Source organism: Pseudophryne corroboree, chromosome 3 (assembly GCF_028390025.1).
Source record: "Pseudophryne corroboree isolate aPseCor3 chromosome 3, aPseCor3.hap2, whole genome shotgun sequence".
In the NCBI taxonomy this organism is placed as follows: Eukaryota; Metazoa; Chordata; class Amphibia; order Anura; family Myobatrachidae; genus Pseudophryne; species Pseudophryne corroboree.
In genome coordinates, this window is record NC_086446.1 from 334,679,436 (window position 1) to 334,696,495 (window position 17,060).

The 17,060-nt window shown below is 48.1% G+C and overlaps 1 long non-coding RNA gene across 1 annotated transcript in view; it reads left to right on the plus strand.

The window, feature by feature from the left end:
* The first annotated feature begins 510 nt into the window (after nt 1–510).
* LOC135057758 (uncharacterized) overlaps nt 511–17,060 on the plus strand; it is a 31,200-nt gene continuing 14,650 nt past the window's right edge. The window contains exon 1 of the long non-coding RNA XR_010244345.1: nt 511–711. This is a non-coding gene — a long non-coding RNA (uncharacterized LOC135057758). The remainder of the gene's footprint in view (nt 712–17,060) is intronic.

Below are 17,060 nucleotides of genomic sequence, written 5' to 3' on the forward strand. Positions count from 1 at the left end.
GTGCCCTGTCTCCTGCGGAGCCGCTATTCCCCATGGTCCTTACGGAGTCCCCAGCATCCACTTAGGACGTCAGAGAAACTAAGTGGGGTTTTTTTACAGCTGCACATCATACTTGCCTACTTTTGAAAAAGCAATTCAGGGAGATTGTGAAATTAACACCTATAAGCACGGACGTTTACTGCTGCATCTGAGAGGCGTGTCATGAAAATGACTTACATCAAAACGTAAATGAGCCCCAAAGTTAGTATACTGTATACACATATACTATAAGTGGACATGAGAAACCTTATTTAAAATGAATGTAGCCATAGGGATCATTGTGCCATATAACCAATGCAGGGAAATGGCACTGATGATCCCATTTGAATGTATATATCTCTAATTTATCTTTTCCCCAAGAATGTAACAGCTATATAATGGGGGTAAGGTAAAATCAGGGAGATTGCTGGTCTATTCAGGGAGTCAGTGAGATTGCTGCTATTTCAGGGAGTCTCCTGCAGAATGAGGGAGGGTAGGCAACTCTGCTGCACATTCTATACATCACCTTGGGCGGAACAAATGTATCCCTAGCAGCAAGACGGAACCTTTATTTGTGAATTTTGTTTCCACTTTCCAGAGGAACATCTGATCACATTGCACGTGGCTTGTTCCTGGACCGCTGATTGCAACTTTTGAGGATGTAAAGTAAACATCTTATATCCGGAGCATCTGGTAATATGATCCCCACCTCCCCAGTGACTGCCAGGGGTAACACTTACCATTTATGGCTGCAATGTGAAGTCTGTTATGCTGCTGTAGACTTCTGTAGTGCTGCTGCTGATCGCACCTGCCTGTCACACACTGACACCTTACAGATCTTGCTGTGCTTATGCATCTGTTACTCTGTACATTCTAATTGCTATAGACTGGTATGAAACCCTGATTATAATTGATTTACAACTAGAGTTTGTGTATGCCAGAGTTTTACTTCTGAAAATTGTTCATAAAATTCTCTGTCTGGCACAAAGATCTACCTTTACCAATTATTGTCCTTAATATTTGAAAGCATACAAGTCAATTAGTTAATGGATGTCCTGCTCCACACACCCTACAAAAGGACTGCTTTGTCAATATATGGGGAATGGAAGAGACTTGACGATGGAGCCCCTTCAGAATGGTGCTAATGAACAAATCTGTCTTCACAATAAAATAGGTTTTCTCCTGTAGGAGTCTGAGGTCCCCATACATGCCTACACGGAAATATTTGTTTCCTCATAAACTACCTTTATTATATTATTTTCTCTATCGTCCTAGTGGATGCTGGGGTTCCTGAAAGGACCATGGGGAATAGCGGCTCCGCAGGAGACAGGGCACAAAAAGTAAAGCTTTTCCAGATCAGGTGGTGTGCACTGGCTCCTCCCCCTATGACCCTCCTCCAGACTCCAGTTAGATTTTTGTGCCCGGCCGAGAAGGGTGCAATTCTAGGTGGCTCTCATAAAGAGCTGCTTAGAGAAAGTTTAGCTTAGGTTTTTTATTTTACAGTGATTCCTGCTGGCAACAGGATCACTGCAACGAGGGACAGAGGGGAGAAGAAGTGAACTCACCTGCGTGCAGGATGGATTGGCTTCTTGGCTACTGGACATCAGCTCCAGAGGGACGATCACAGGTACAGCCTGGATGGTCACCGGAGCCGCGCCGCCGGCCCCCTTGCAGATGCTGAAGTAAGAAGAGGTCCAGAATCGGCGGCTGAAGACTCCTGCAGTCTTCTAAAGGTAGCGCACAGCACTGCAGCTGTGCGCCATTTTCCTCTCAGCACACTTCACACGCAGTCACTGAGGGTGCAGGGCGCTGGGGGGGGGCGCCCTGGGAGGCAAATGAAAACCTATTAAAAGGCTAAAAATACCTCACATATAGCCCCCAGAGGCTATATGGAGATATTTAACCCCTGCCTGTATTCACAAAATAGCGGGAGACGAGCCCGCCGAAAAAGGGGCGGGGCCTATCTCCTCAGCACACGGCGCCATTTCCTCTCACAGTTCCGCTGGTCAGGACGGCTCCCAGGTCTCTCCCCTGCACTGCACTACAGAAACAGGGTAAAACAGAGAGGGGGGGCAAATTTAATGGCAATATCTTGATATATATAAAGCAGCTATAAGGGAGCACTTATTTTAAGGCTATCCCTGTCATATATAGCGCTTTTTGGTGTGTGCTGGCAGACTCTCCCTCTGTCTCCCCAAAGGGCTAGTGGGTCCTGTCTTCGTTTAGAGCATTCCCTGTGTGTCTGCTGTGTGTCGGTACGTGTGTGTCGACATGTATGAGGACGATATTGGTGTGGAGGCGGAGCAATTGCCAAATATGGGGATGTCACCTCCTAGGGGGTCGACACCAGAATGGATGCCTTTATTTGTGGAATTACGGGATAGCGTCAACTCGCTTAAGCAGTCGTTTGACGACATGAGGCGGCCGGACAATCAATTAGTGCCTGTCCAGGCGCCTCAAACACCGTCAGGGGCTGTAAAACGCCTTTTGCCACAGTCGGTCGACACAGACCCAGACACAGGCACTGATTCCAGTGGTGACGGTGACCAATCAACCGTATTTTCCAGTAGGGCCACACGTTATATGATTTTGGCAATGAAGGAGGCGTTACATTTAGCTGATACTACAGGTACCACTAAACAGGGTATTATGTGGGGTGTGAAAAAACTACCTATAGTTTTTCCTGAATCAGAAGAATTAAATGACGTGTGTGATGAAGCGTGGGTTGCCCCTGATAAAAAGCTGATAATTTCAAAGAAATTATTGGCATTATACCCTTTCCCGCCAGAGGTTAGGGAGCGCTGGGAAACACCTCCTAGGGTGGACAAGGCGCTAACACGCTTATCAAAACAAGTGGCGTTACCTTCTCCTGAGACGGCCGCACTTAAAGATCCATCAGATAGGAGGATGGAAAATATCCAAAAAAGTATATACACACATGCAGGTGTTATACTACGACCAGCTATAGCGTCTGCCTGGATGTGCAGTGCTGGGGTAGTTTGGTCAGAGTCCCTGATTGAAAATATTGATACCCTGGACAGGGACAATATTTTACTGTCGTTAGAACAAATAAAGGATGCATTTCTTTATATGCGTGATGCACAGAGGGATATCTGCACACTGGCATCACGGGTAAGTGCTATGTCCATTTCGGCCAGAAGAGCTTTATGGACGCGACAGTGGACAGGCGATGCGGATTCAAAACGGCATATGGAAGTTTTGCCGTATAAAGGGGAGGAGTTATTTGGAGTCGGTCTATCAGATTTGGTGGCCACGGCTACAGCCGGGAAATCCACCTTTCTACCTCAAGTCACTCCCCAACAGAAAAAGGCACCGACTTTTCAACCGCAGCCCTTTCGTTCCTTTAAAAATAAGAGAGCAAAGGGCTATTCATATCTGCCACGAGGCAGAGGTCGAGGGAAGAAACAGCAACAGGCAGCTCCTTCCCAGGAACAGAAGCCCTCCCCGGCTTCTACAAAAGCCTCAGCATGACGCTGGGGCTTCTCAAGCGGACTCGGGGACGGTGGGAGGTCGTCTCAAAAATTACAGCGCGCAGTGGGCTCACTCGCAGGTAGATCCCTGGATCCTGCAGATAATATCTCAGGGGTACAGGTTGGAATTAGAGACAGATCCACCTCGCCGTTTCCTGAAGTCTGCTTTACCAACGTCCCCTTCCGAAAGGGAGACGGTTTTGGAAGCCATTCACAAGCTGTACTCTCAGCAGGTGATAGTCAAGGTACCTCTTCTACAACAAGGGAAGGGGTATTATTCCACTCTATTTGTGGTACCGAAGCCGGATGGCTCGGTAAGGCCTATTCTAAATCTGAAGTCCTTGAACCTGTACATAAAGAAGTTCAAGTTCAAGATGGAGTCACTCAGAGCAGTGATAGCGAACCTGGAAGAAGGGGACTTTATGGTATCCTTGGACATCAAGGATGCGTATCTCCACGTTCCAATTTACCCCTCACACAGGGGTACCTCAGGTTCGTTGTACAAAACTGTCACTATCAGTTTCAGACGCTGCCGTTTGGTTTGTCCACGGCACCTCGGATCTTTACAAAGGTAATGGCCGAGATGATGATTCTTCTTCGAAGAAAAGGCGTATTAATTATCCCATACTTGGACGATCTCCTAATAAGGGCAAGGTCCAGAGAACAGCTAGAGATGGGATTAGCAATATCTCAAGAGGTGCTAAAGCAGCACGGATGGATTCTGAATATTCCAAAATCCCAATTAATGCCGACAACTCGTCTGCTGTTCCTAGGGATGATTCTGGACACGGTTCAGAAAAAGGTTTTTCTTCCCGAGGAAAAAGCCAAGGAGTTATCCGACCTGGTCAGGAATCTCCTAAAACCAGGAAAGGTGTCTGTACATCAATGCACAAGAGTCCTGGGAAAAATGGTGGCTTCTTACGAAGCAATTCCATTCGGCAGATTCCATGCAAGAATTTTCCAAAGGGATCTGTTGGACAAATGGTCAGGGTCGCATCTTCAGATGCACCTGCGGATAACCCTGTCTCCAAGGACAAGGGTATCTCTTCTGTGGTGGTTGCAGAGGGCTCATCTATTGGAGGGCCGCAGATTCGGCATACAGGATTGGATCCTGGTGACCATGGACGCCAGCCTGAGAGGCTGGGGAGCAGTCACACAAGGAAGAAACTTCCAGGGAGTGTGGTCGAGCCTGGAAAAGTCTCTTCACATAAACATTCTGGAACTAAGAGCAATCTACAATGCTCTAAGCCAGGCGGAACCTCTGCTTCAAGGAAGACCGGTGTTGATCCAGTCGGACAACATCACGGCAGTCGCCCATGTAAACAGACAGGGCGGCACAAGAAGCAGGAGTGCAATGGCAGAAGCTGCCAGGATCCTTCGCTGGGCGGAGAATCACGTGATAGCACTGTCAGCAGTGTTCATCCCGGGAGTGGACAACTGGGAAGCAGACTTCCTCAGCAGACACGATCTTCACCCGGGAGAGTGGGGACTTCATCCAGAAGTTTTCCACATGCTAATAAACCGTTGGGAAAGACCAATGGTGGACATGATGGCGTCTCGCCTCAACAAAAAACTGGACAGGTATTGCGCCAGGTCAAGAGATCCGCAGGCAATAGCTGTGGACGCGCTGGTAACACCTTGGGTGTACCAGTCGGTGTATGTGTTTCCTCCTCTGCCTCTCATACCAAAGGTATTGAGAATCATAAGGCAAAGCGGAGTAAGAACGATACTAGTGGCTCCGGATTGGCCAAGAAGGTCTTGGTACCCGGAACTTCAAGAGATGGTCACGGACGATCCGTGGCCTCTACCTCTAAGACAGGACCTGCTTCAGCAGGGACCGTGTCTATTCCAAGACTTACCGCGGCTGCGTTTGACGGCATGGCGGTTGAACGCCAGATCCTAAAAGGAAAAGGCATTCCAGAAGAAGTCATTCCTACCTTGATTAAGGCAAGAAAGGAAGTCACCGCGAAGCATTATCACCGCATTTGGCGGAAATATGTTGCGTGGTGCGAGGATCGGAGTGCTCCGACGGAGGAATTTCAACTGGGTCGTTTCCTACATTTCCTGCAATCAGGATTGTCTATGGGTCTCAAATTGGGATCTATTAAGGTTCAAATTTCGGCCCTGTCAATATTCTTCCAAAAAGAATTGGCCTCAGTTCCTGAGGTCCAGACTTTTGTCAAGGGAGTACTGCATATACAGCCTCCTGTGGTGCCTCCGGTGGCACCGTGGGATCTAAATGTAGTTTTAGATTTCCTCAAATCCCATTGGTTTGAACCACTAAAAGATGTGGATTTGAAATATCTCACATGGAAAGTGACTATGTTACTGGCCCTGGCGTCCGCCAGGAGAGTATCTGAACTGGCGGCTTTATCTTATAAAAGCCCTTATTTAATTTTCCATTCGGATAGGGCAGAGCTGCGGACGCGTCCGCATTTTCTCCCTAAGGTGGTATCAGCGTTTCACCTGAACCAGCCTATTGTAGTGCCTGCGGCTACAAGCGACTTGGAGGACTCCAAGTTGTTGGACGTTGTCAGAGCTTTAAAAATATACATTTCAAGGACGGCTGGAGTCAGAAAATCTGACTCGCTGTTTATACTGTATGCACCCAACAAGTTGGGTGCGCCTGCTTCTAAGCAGTCGATTGCTCGTTGGATTTGTAACACAATTCAACTTGCACATTCTGTGGCAGGCCTGCCACAGCCTAAATCTGTTAAGGCCCATTCCACAAGGAAGGTGGGCTCATCTTGGGCGGCTGCCCGAGGGGTCTCGGCATTACAACTCTGCCGAGCAGCTACGTGGTCAGGGGAGAACACGTTTGTAAAATTCTACAAATTTGATACCCTGGCAAAGGAGGACCTGGAGTTCTCTCATTCGGTGCTGCAGAGTCATCCGCACTCTCCCGCCCGTTTGGGAGCTTTGGTATAATCCCCATGGTCCTTTCAGGAACCCCAGCATCCACTAGGACGATAGAGAAAATAAGAATTTACTTACCGATAATTCTATTTCTCGGAGTCCGTAGTGGATGCTGGGCGCCCATCCCAAGTGCGGATTATCTGCAATACTTGTACATAGTTATTGTTAACTAATTCGGGTTATTGTTTAGGGAGCCATCTTTCAGAGGCTCCTCTGTTATCATACTGTTAACTGGGTTTAGATCACAAGTTGTACGGTGTGATTGGTGTGGCTGGTATGAGTCTTACCCGGGATTCAAAATCCTCCCTTATTGTGTACGCTCGTCCGGGCACAGTACCTAACTGGAGTCTGGAGGAGGGTCATAGGGGGAGGAGCCAGTGCACACCACCTGATCTGGAAAAGCTTTACTTTTTGTGCCCTGTCTCCTGCGGAGCCGCTATTCCCCATGGTCCTTTCAGGAACCCCAGCATCCACTACGGACTCCGAGAAATAGAATTATCGGTAAGTAAATTCTTATTTTTTATAAGCCAATGGCTATTTTCATTAGCAGTAGAGTCATTAGTATGAATTTATTAACTATAGTGAATATTGGCTATCAAAATTGATTCAAAGACATAACCTGTGTCGCCGTTTTTGTATATTAAATTTAACCTCGAACAGGTCGAACTGTTTCGGCCGTCTCTAAAGGCCCGTACACACTGGTCGATATATCGGCCGTTCTCTTGAACGGCCGATATATCGCGGGACCGTCGGCCAGTGTGTACGGCCGATACGTCTGTGAACTCTGTCGTTCACAGACGTATCGCGTCGGCCGCGCAGCACAGCCGACGGCCAATATATCTACCGATAAATTGGCGCGTCGCTGTGTGCGTACGGGGCGGTTGGCCGACCGCCCGTACACATGCTGCGGCAGCCGGCGGTGATTGACAGCTGAACTGGGCGGGCGTGTGTACACGCCCGCCCAGTTCATGACGTCAGTCCCCGACAGATCGGGCAGTGTGTATGCTGAACACACTGCTCGATCCATCCATAGATATATCTGCAGATCAATTGATCTGCAGATAATAAGAATTTACTTACCGATAATTCTATTTCTCGGAGTCCGTAGTGGATGCTGGGGTTCCTGAAAGGACCATGGGGAATAGCGGCTCCGCAGGAGACAGGGCACAAAAAAGTAAAGCTTTTACCAGATCAGGTGGTGTGCACTGGCTCCTCCCCCCATGACCCTCCTCCAGACTCCAGTTAGGTACTGTGCCCGGACGAGCGTACACAATAAGGGAGGCAATTTGAATCCCGGGTAAGACTCATACCAGCCACACCAATCACACCGTACAACTTGTGATCTAAACCCAGTTAACAGTATGATAACAGAAAAAGCCTCTTAAAGATGGCTCCTTAACAATATAACCCGAATTTGTTAACAATAACTATGTACAGTATTGCAGATAATCCGCACTTGGGATGGGCGCCCAGCATCCACTACGGACTCCGAGAAATAGAATTATCGGTAAGTAAATTCTTATTTTCTCTATCGTCCTAAGTGGATGCTGGGGTTCCTGAAAGGACCATGGGGATTATACCAAAGCTCCCAAACGGGCGGGAGAGTGCGGATGACTCTGCAGCACCGAATGAGAGAATTCCAAGTCCTCTTTTGCCAGGGTATCAAATTTGTAGAATTTTACAAACGTGTTTTCCCCCGACCACGTAGCTGCTCGGCAGAATTGTAATGCCGAGACCCCTCGGGCAGCCGCCCAAGATGAGCCCACCTTCCTTGTGGAATGGGCCTTAACAGATTTAGGCTGTGGCAGGCCTGCCACAGAATGAGCAAGTTGAATTGTGTTACAAATCCAACGAGCAATCGTCTGCTTAGAAGCAGGGGCACCCAACTTGTTGGGTGCATATAGTATCAACAGCGAGTCAGATTTTCTGACTTCAGCCGTCCTTGAAATGTATATTTTTAAGGCTCTGACAACGTCCAACAACTTGGAGTCCTCCAAGTCGCCAGTGGCCGCAGGCACCACAATAGGTTGGTTCAGGTGAAACGCTGATACCACCTTAGGGAGAAAATGCGGACGAGTCCTCAGTTCTGCCCTATCCGAATGGAAGATTAGATAAGGGCTTTTATAAGATAAAGCCGCCAATTCAGATACTCTCCTGGCGGAAGCCAGGGCCAGTAACATAGTCACTTTCCATGTGAGATATTTAAAATCCACCTTTTTCAATGGTTCAAACCAATGGGATTTGAGGAAATCTAAAACTACATTTAGATCCCACGGTGCCACCGGAGGCACCACAGGAGGCTGTATATGCAGTACTCCTTTAACAAAAGTCTGTACCTCAGGAACTGAGGCCAATTCTTTTTGGAAGAATATTGACAGGGCCGAAATTTGAACCTTAATAGATCTCAATTTGAGACCCATAGACAATCCTGATTGTAGGAAATGTAGGAAACGACCCAGTTGAAATTCCTCCGTCGGAACACTCCGATCCTCGCACCACGCGACATATTTTCGCCAAATGCGGTGATAATGTTTCGCGGTGACTTCCTTCCTTGCCTTAATCAAGGTAGGAATGACTTCTTCTGGAATGCCTTTCCCTTTTAGGATCTGGCGTTCAACCGCCATGCCGTCAAACGCAGCCGCGGTAAGTCTTGAAAAAGACAGGGACCCTGTTGTAGCAGGTCCCTTCTCAGAAGTAGAGGGCACGGGTCGTCCGTGACCAACTCTTGAAGTTCCGGGTACCAAGTCCTTCTTGGCCAATCCGGAGCCACTAGTATTGTTCTTACTCCTCCTCACCGTATAATCTTCAATACCTTTGGTATGAGAGGCAGAGGAGGAAACACATATACTGATTTGTACACCCAAGGTGTTACCAGTGCGTCCACAGCTATTGCCTGTGGATCTCTTGACCTGGCGCAATACTTGTCCAGTTTCTTGTTGAGGCGAGACGCCATCATGTCTACCATTGGTCTTTCCCAACAGTTTATTAGCATGTGGAAGACTTCTGGATGAAGACCCCCCTCTCCCGGGTGAATATCGTGTCTGCTGAGGAAGTCTGCTTCCCAGTTGTCCACGCCCGGGAAGAACACTGCTGACAGTGCTATTACGTGATTCTCCGCCCAGCGAAGAATCTTGGCAGCTTCTGCCATTGCACTCCTGCTTCTTGTGCCGCCCTGTCTGTTTACATGGGCGACCGCCGTGATGTTGTCCGACTGAATCAACACCGGTTTTCCTTGCAGGAGTGGTTCCGCCTGGCTTAGAGCATTTTAGATTGCTCTTAGTACCAGAATGTTTATGTGAAGAGACTTTTCCAGGTTCGTCCATACCCCCTGGAAGTTTCTTCCTTGTGTGACTGCTCCCCAACCTCTCAGGCTGGCGTCCGTGGTCACCAGGATCAAATCCTGCATGCCGAATCTGCGGCCCTCCAATAGATGAGCCTTTTGCAACCACCACAGAAGATATACCCTTGTCCTTGGCGACAGGGTTATTCGCAGGTGCATCTGAGGATGCGACCCTGACCATTTGTCCAACAGATCCCTTTGGAAAATTCTTGCATGGAATCTGCCGAATGGAATTGCTTCGTAAAAAGCCACCATTTTTCCCAGGACTCTTGTGCATTGATGTACAGACACCTTTCCTGGTTTTAGGAGGTTCCTGACAGGTCGGATAACTCCTTGGCTTTTTCCTCGGGAAGAAAAACCTTTTTCTGAACCGTGTCCAGAATCATCCCTAGGAACAGCAGACGTATCGTCGGAAAACAGCTGCGATTCTTGGAATATTTAGAATCCAGTCGTGCCGTCGAAGAACTACTTTAGATAGTGCTCTTCCGACCTCCAACTGTTCTCTGGAACTTGCCCTTTTTAGGTCGTGCAAGTAAGGGATAATTTAGATGCCTTTTTTCTTTGAAGAAACATCTTTTCGGCCATTACCTTGGTAAAAAGGCCCGGGGTGCCGTGGATAATTCAAACGGCATCGTCTGAAACTGATATTGACAGTTCTGTACCACGAACCAGAGGTACCCTTGATGAGAAGGACAAAATTTGGACATGGAGGTAATCCTTGATGTCCAGGGACACCATATAGTCCCCTTTTTTCCGGTTCGCTATCACTGCTCTGAGTGACTTTATCTCGATTTGAACCTTTTATGTAAGTGTTCAAAACATTTTAGATTTAGACTATGTGTCACCAAGCCGTCTGGCTTCAGTACCACAATATAGTGTGGAAAAATAATACCCTTTTCCTTGTCGTAGGAGGGGTACTTTGATTATCACCTGCTGGATATACAGCTTGTGAATTGTTTCCAATGCTGCCTCCCTGTCGGAGGGAGCCGTTGGTAAAGCAGACTTCAGGAACCTGCGAGGAGAAGATGTCTCGACTCTCCAATCTTTACCCCTGGGATAATACTCGTACGATCTAGGGGTCAACTTGCGAGTGATCCCACTGCGCCCTGAGACTCTTGAGACTACCCCCCCACCTTGAGTCCGCTTGCACGGCCCCAGCGTCATGCTGAGGACTTGGCAGACGCGGTGGAGGGCTTCTTTTCCTGGGAAAGGGCTGCCTGCTGCAGTCTACTTCCCTTACCTCTATGTCTGGGCAGATATGACTGGCCTTTTGCCTGCATGCCCTCATGGGAAAGGAAAGATTGAGGCTGAAAAGACGGTGTCTTTTTTAGCTGAGATGTAACTTGGGGTAAAAAAGGTTGGATTTCCCAGCTGTTGCTGTGGTCCCCAGGTCCGATGGACCGACCCCCAAATAACTCCTTCCCTTTATACAGCAATACTTCCATCTGCCGTATGGGATCTGTATCACCTGACCACTGTCGTGTCCCTGACATCTTCTGGGAGATATGGACAACGCACTTATCTTGATGCCAGAGAGCAAATATCCCTCTGTGCATCTCACATACATATATATAGAATGCATCCTATTAAATGCTCTACATGAATAAAATATTTTCAGTCAGGGAATCCGACCAAGCCAACCCAGCACTGCATCTCCAGGCTGATGGCGATCGCTGGTCGCAGTATAACCACCGTATGTGTGTATATACTTTTTAGGATATTTTTCCAGCTTCCTATCAGCTGGCTCCTTGAGGGCGGCCGTATCTGGAGACGGTAACGCCACTTGATAAGCGTGTGAGCGCCTTATCACCCTAAGGGGTGTTTCCCAACGTACCCTAATTTCTGGCGGGAAAGGGTATAACGCCAATATTTGCTATCGGGGTAACCCTACGCATCATCACACACTTCATTTTATTTTATCTGATTCAGGAAAAACTACAGGTAGCTTTTTCACTCCCACATAATACCCTTTCTTGTGGTACTTGTAGTATCAGAAACACGTAACACCTCCTTCATTGCCCTTAACGTGTGGCCCTAATGAGAAATACGTTTGTTTATTCACCGTCGACACTGTATTCAGTGTCCGTGTCTGTGTCTGTGTCGACCGACTGAGGTAAATGGGCGTTTTTAAAACCCCTGACGGTGTTTCTGAGACGCCTGGACCGGTCCTAATAGATTGTCGGCCGTCTCATGTCGTCAACCGACCTTGCAGCGTGTTGACATTCTCACGTAATTCTCTAAATAAGCCATCCATTCCGGTGTCGACTCCCTAGAGAGTGACATCACCATTACAGGCAATTTCTCCGCCTCCTCACCAACATCGTCCTCATACATGTCGACACACACGTACCGACACACAGCACACACACCGGGAATGCTCTGACAGAGGACAGGACCCACTAGCCCTTTGGGGAGACAGAGGGAGAGTCTGCCAGCACACACCAAAAACGCTATAATTATATAGGGACAACCTTATATAAGTGTTTCTCCCTTATAGCATCTTTTATATATATACAATATCGCCAAAATCAGTGCCCCCCCTCTCTGTTTTAACCCTGTTTCTGTAGTGCAGTGCAGGGGAGAGCCTGGGAGCCTTCTCTCCAGCTTTTCTGTGAGAGAAAATGGCGCTGTGTGCTGAGGAGATAGGCCCCGCCCCTTTTTCGGCGGGCTCGTCTCCCGCTATTTTTGAAGTTAGGCAGGGGTTAAATATCTCCATATAGCCTCTGTGGGCTATATGTGAGGTATTTTTTTGCCTCTAATAAGGTTTTTATTTGCCTCTCAGAGCGCCCCCCCCAGCGCTCTGCACCCTCAGTGACTGTTGTGTGAAGTGTGCTGAGAGGAAAATGGCGCACAGCTGCAGTGCTGTGCGCTACCTTTATGAAGACTCAGGAGTCTTCAGCCGCCGATTTTGGACCTCTTCTCTCTTCAGCGTCTGCAAGGGGGCCGGCGGCGCGGCTCCGGTGACCATCCAGGCTGTACCTGTGATCGTCCCTCTGGAGCTAGTGTCCAGTAGCCAAGCAGCAAATCCACTCTGCACGCAGGTGAGTTCACTACTTCTCCCCTAAGTCCCTCGTTGCAGTGATCCTGTTGCCAGCAGGACTCACTGTAAAGTAAAAAACCTAAGCTAAACTTTCTCTAAGCAGCTCTTTAGGAGAGCCACCTAGATTGCACCCTTCTCGTTCGGGCACAAAATCTAACTGGAGTCTGGAGGAGGGTCATGGGGGGAGGAGCCAGTGCACACCACCTGATCTGGTAAAAGCTTTACTTTTTTGTGCCCTGTCTCCTGCGGAGCCGCTATTCCCCATGGTCCTTTCAGGAACCCCAGCATCCACTTAGGACGATAGAGAAATATCTATTAGTGTGTACCCACCTTAAGGCAGAGTGATGGAGGACAGCTCTCTTTTCATGTTGCCAATGTGCTTCTACTGTAGTGTAGATCTGCCTTATTCTACTGCAAAAAGGGGCATTAGGCAGGTAAATAAAGCGATATTAAAAATTCCATTCCATTTATATAAATTTAGTTGTTAGGTATTATCTATGAAAACTTGTACTTTCTAGTTATTAATTGCCACCTTTTGCTTAACAGAATCCATGTTTAATGTAGTGCTCAAATCCTTCCTCTTATAGGCCCTACACACCGATTACACTGAGCGATATGAACGATCTTGTTCATTAATGAGCAAGATATTAATTTCTGCAGCGGGGTACACTGTTCCACAGGAAAACATTGGGGTGTAGAGTGGATCCAGAGGCACCAACATGCTAAAGCTTTAGGCTGTCCCAGGATGCATTGAGGACTCCTCTGTAACCCCGCCTATAGGTCAGCTCAGTTTCGAGTTGGTGCCTGTAGCAGCAGGTCACCTAACAGGAGGGCTGCACTGTGAAATTTTCTTCAGAACTTGGCTGTCAGCGCTGTATGTCATTTTGACACTTCAGCGCTGCAGCTCCATTACCTCCCAAGTGGCGTTGCATACTCCCGCGGCCCAGTTCCCGGGTACTTGCGGCGGAGATGCTACGGCTTTAGGCACACGGTCGCAGAAGCTCTCCTGGTTCACGTGGCTGCTACGGGGAGGAGGTAAGAGGGTCCCCCAGGCGGAACCCGCCACTAAATTGCGTTCCTGATCACAGTCTAGGGAGATGGACTGCGATGCTGGCGTGGACACTGTCACCGAGCAGGGACCCCACTATATCCGCCAGGGCATAAGAGTACAGGTCGGATGTTCTAAGGCCCCTATTGATAAGTCTCTGTAGTACCAGTGGTGAGGTCCAGCATAGGGGAATCGGCGCTTGATCTGTATACTCTCCCCGGCCCAGGGCGACATCTACTGCAGATTTTCCCACCCTGGAGCTTCCTCACACTCTCCCGCACTCCCTGACTGAGACGCTGGGCGCCATCTTGGGTGTATAGCTGCGGCTAGTCTCTGGGACTGCAGGGCAAGGTCTCCCTTTTAAAGCTGTGACTTTACAAACACTTGAGTATTCTACATGTCTCTATACAGACAGCGTTAGTTAAGAAACAGTGTGCCAAATACAGAATATATTATACGGGTATTCTGGTCTAGGACCGCGCTGTGCTACTTACATACATATATATATATATATATATATATATATATATGTATGTATTAGTTCAGTGCAGTTTTATTGTCATACTAATAATTATTTGCATTGCTAATGTGACTGTGTGTGCCTTTCAGTGTTTCCTGGAGATCTATCACTATATTCTGTACCCTAGGGGACTATGTGCGTCAGGGTCGTTTATATAGTGCGTCACAGTATTTACCTATTCAGTGTATTCTACTGTGTACTCAGTCACATAATAGCGGATTTATTCGCAGGTGTTGTGTGTATTGGGGACTCAGTCGCATACTATCGGATTTATACGCAGGTACCAGGTTGAGTATCCCTTATCCAAAATGCTTGGGACCAGAAGTATTTTGGATATCGAATTTTTCTGTATTTCTCATACGTCCTAGAGGATGCTGGGGTCCACTTCAGTACCATGGGGTATAGACGGTTCCGCAGGAGCCATGGACACTTTAAGACTTTTCTAGAGTGTGAACTGGCTCCTCCCTCTATGCCCCTCCTCCAGATCTCAGTTTACAAAATGTGCCCAGGCAGACTGGCCGCACTCCAGTGGAGCTCTATTGAGCTTCACTGAAAAGACTTTATGTTAGGTTTTTTATTTCAGGAAGACTGCTGGCAACAGTCTCTCTGCTTCGTGGCGGAAGAAGTAGGAACCAACTTCCTATAGAGTTTCATAGCTCTGCTTCTTGCTGACAGGACACCATTAGCTCCCGAAGGGTACTAAACACTAGCTGCGGCTATGCGCTCACTCCCACAGCACGCCGTCACCCACCTAACAGAGCCAGAAGTCAGAAGACGCGTGAATATTATTACCGGAGATCTGCAGAGGGACCTCCGGTCATCGTGACGGCTCAAGGTAGCGCGCAGCGAGCGGGAACGCTGCGCGGACATGCTATCCATACACAGCGCACAGCAGGGTGCAAGGTGCGGGGGTGGGGCCCTGGACAGCATGAAAACCTACTCTGACTGGCAAAAAGGTAGCATATTGGGCCGTGGCACAATCCTACACCCCTGCCAGTATAAATATTACCTCACGTTTGCTGAGGAAAAACGCGCCATTGCAAGGGGCGGGGCTTCTTCCTCAGGCAGCCAGCACACTGCTCAGCATCATTTTCTTCCAGCAAAAAGCAAGGGAAGAAATGCTGATCCTCCTCTCGACTTATGATTTTAGTATCAGAGTGCATAAAGGGGGGGAAAGTGTATATTGTGGTATTATAACCTATTATTGACAATATATATAGAGCGGAAAGTCTCTGTGTACAAAGTACACTACACAGGGATTTTTGTTTAAGCGCTGAGTTGTGGACTGGCAATGTTTTTCTGTGTCCCTCTGACAGATTTTACCGTGGGTCTGTCCCCTATAAGCCCCGGAGTGTCTGTGCTGTGATTGTGCACGTGTGTGACATGTCTGAGACAGGGAGCTCTCCCTCTGTGGGAGCCATGTTAGGGACACAGAGTTGTAATGTGACACCAAGAGCCTGACTGGGTGAAAGATTTACGTGATAGTGTGAATCATATCAGTAAGAGATTGGATAAGTCTGAGTCTCATGCAGAAAACTGAAAATAATCTGAAGATGTGATTTTTAATAGTTCTGCCTTTCATCCACAGGGGACCCCTCTGGGTCACATAAACTTTTGCACAAGTAGTATGAACTGATACCGACACGGACGCTAATTCCTGTGTCGACACTAGTGATTCCAGGGGAATAGGTCCTTAAGTTAGCGAAAAACATTCAAAACATGTTTTAGCTATAAAGGAGGTATTAGAAGTTACGGGGGCCCCTCCTTTACCACAGGAGCAGGTTTACCTTGGTAAAGAAGTAATGTAACTTTCCCTCCTCCTCATGAGCTGAACAGTCTCTTGGAGGGAGTCTGGTTTAACCCGAAAAGAAATTTCAGATTCCCAAAAGAAGTCAGGCAGCTTAGCTTTTTCCATGCAGACGACAGGAAAAGGTGGGAGTCACCCCCCATTTTAGACAGTGCCTTGTCACGGTTAAAGGAAAAAGGTGTTTTCTCCCTGCGCCTGGGACGGTTTCACTTAAGGAGCCGGCAGACCGCAAATTGGAGTCTACGTTGTAATCTATTGATGTGGCCAATGGGACACTACTCAGGCCTACCATTGCCTGTGCGTGGGTGAGTGGTGCTATTGAAAAGTGGTCAGTAAACTTGTCATTAGACATGGACACAATAGATAGAGATGAGATACTCCTAACGTTAGGTCATATCAGAGACGCTGCAGCGTACATGCTAGAAACCATGAAAGATATTGGTCCCTTGGGATCAAGAGCCGCTACCATGGCAATCTCAGCACGGAGGGCGTTGTGGATTCGCCAATGGAAGGCTGACGCAGATTCCAAAGGGAATATGGAGGTTCTCCCGTATTAAGGTGAGTCCTTATTTGGAGATGGGCTGAGTGCTTTAGTTTCTGCGGCTACCGCAGGTAAGTCGACATTCTTGCCTATTGCTCCTGCGCCGGTGAAAAAGACACATCACTCTCAGATGCAGTCATTTTGGCCCAAAAATTACAAAAAAGGGTAAAGGTTCCCCTCTCTTTGTGGGTAAAGGGGAAAAGGAAATAAAGTCCACAACGCCTCCAGGATCACAGGAGCAGAAATCAACCTCTACTTCTGCCAAATCTTCAGCATGAAGCTGGGGCTCCCTTGCGGGAGTCCGCTCAGGTGGGGGCACGTCTGAAACTCTTCAGTCAG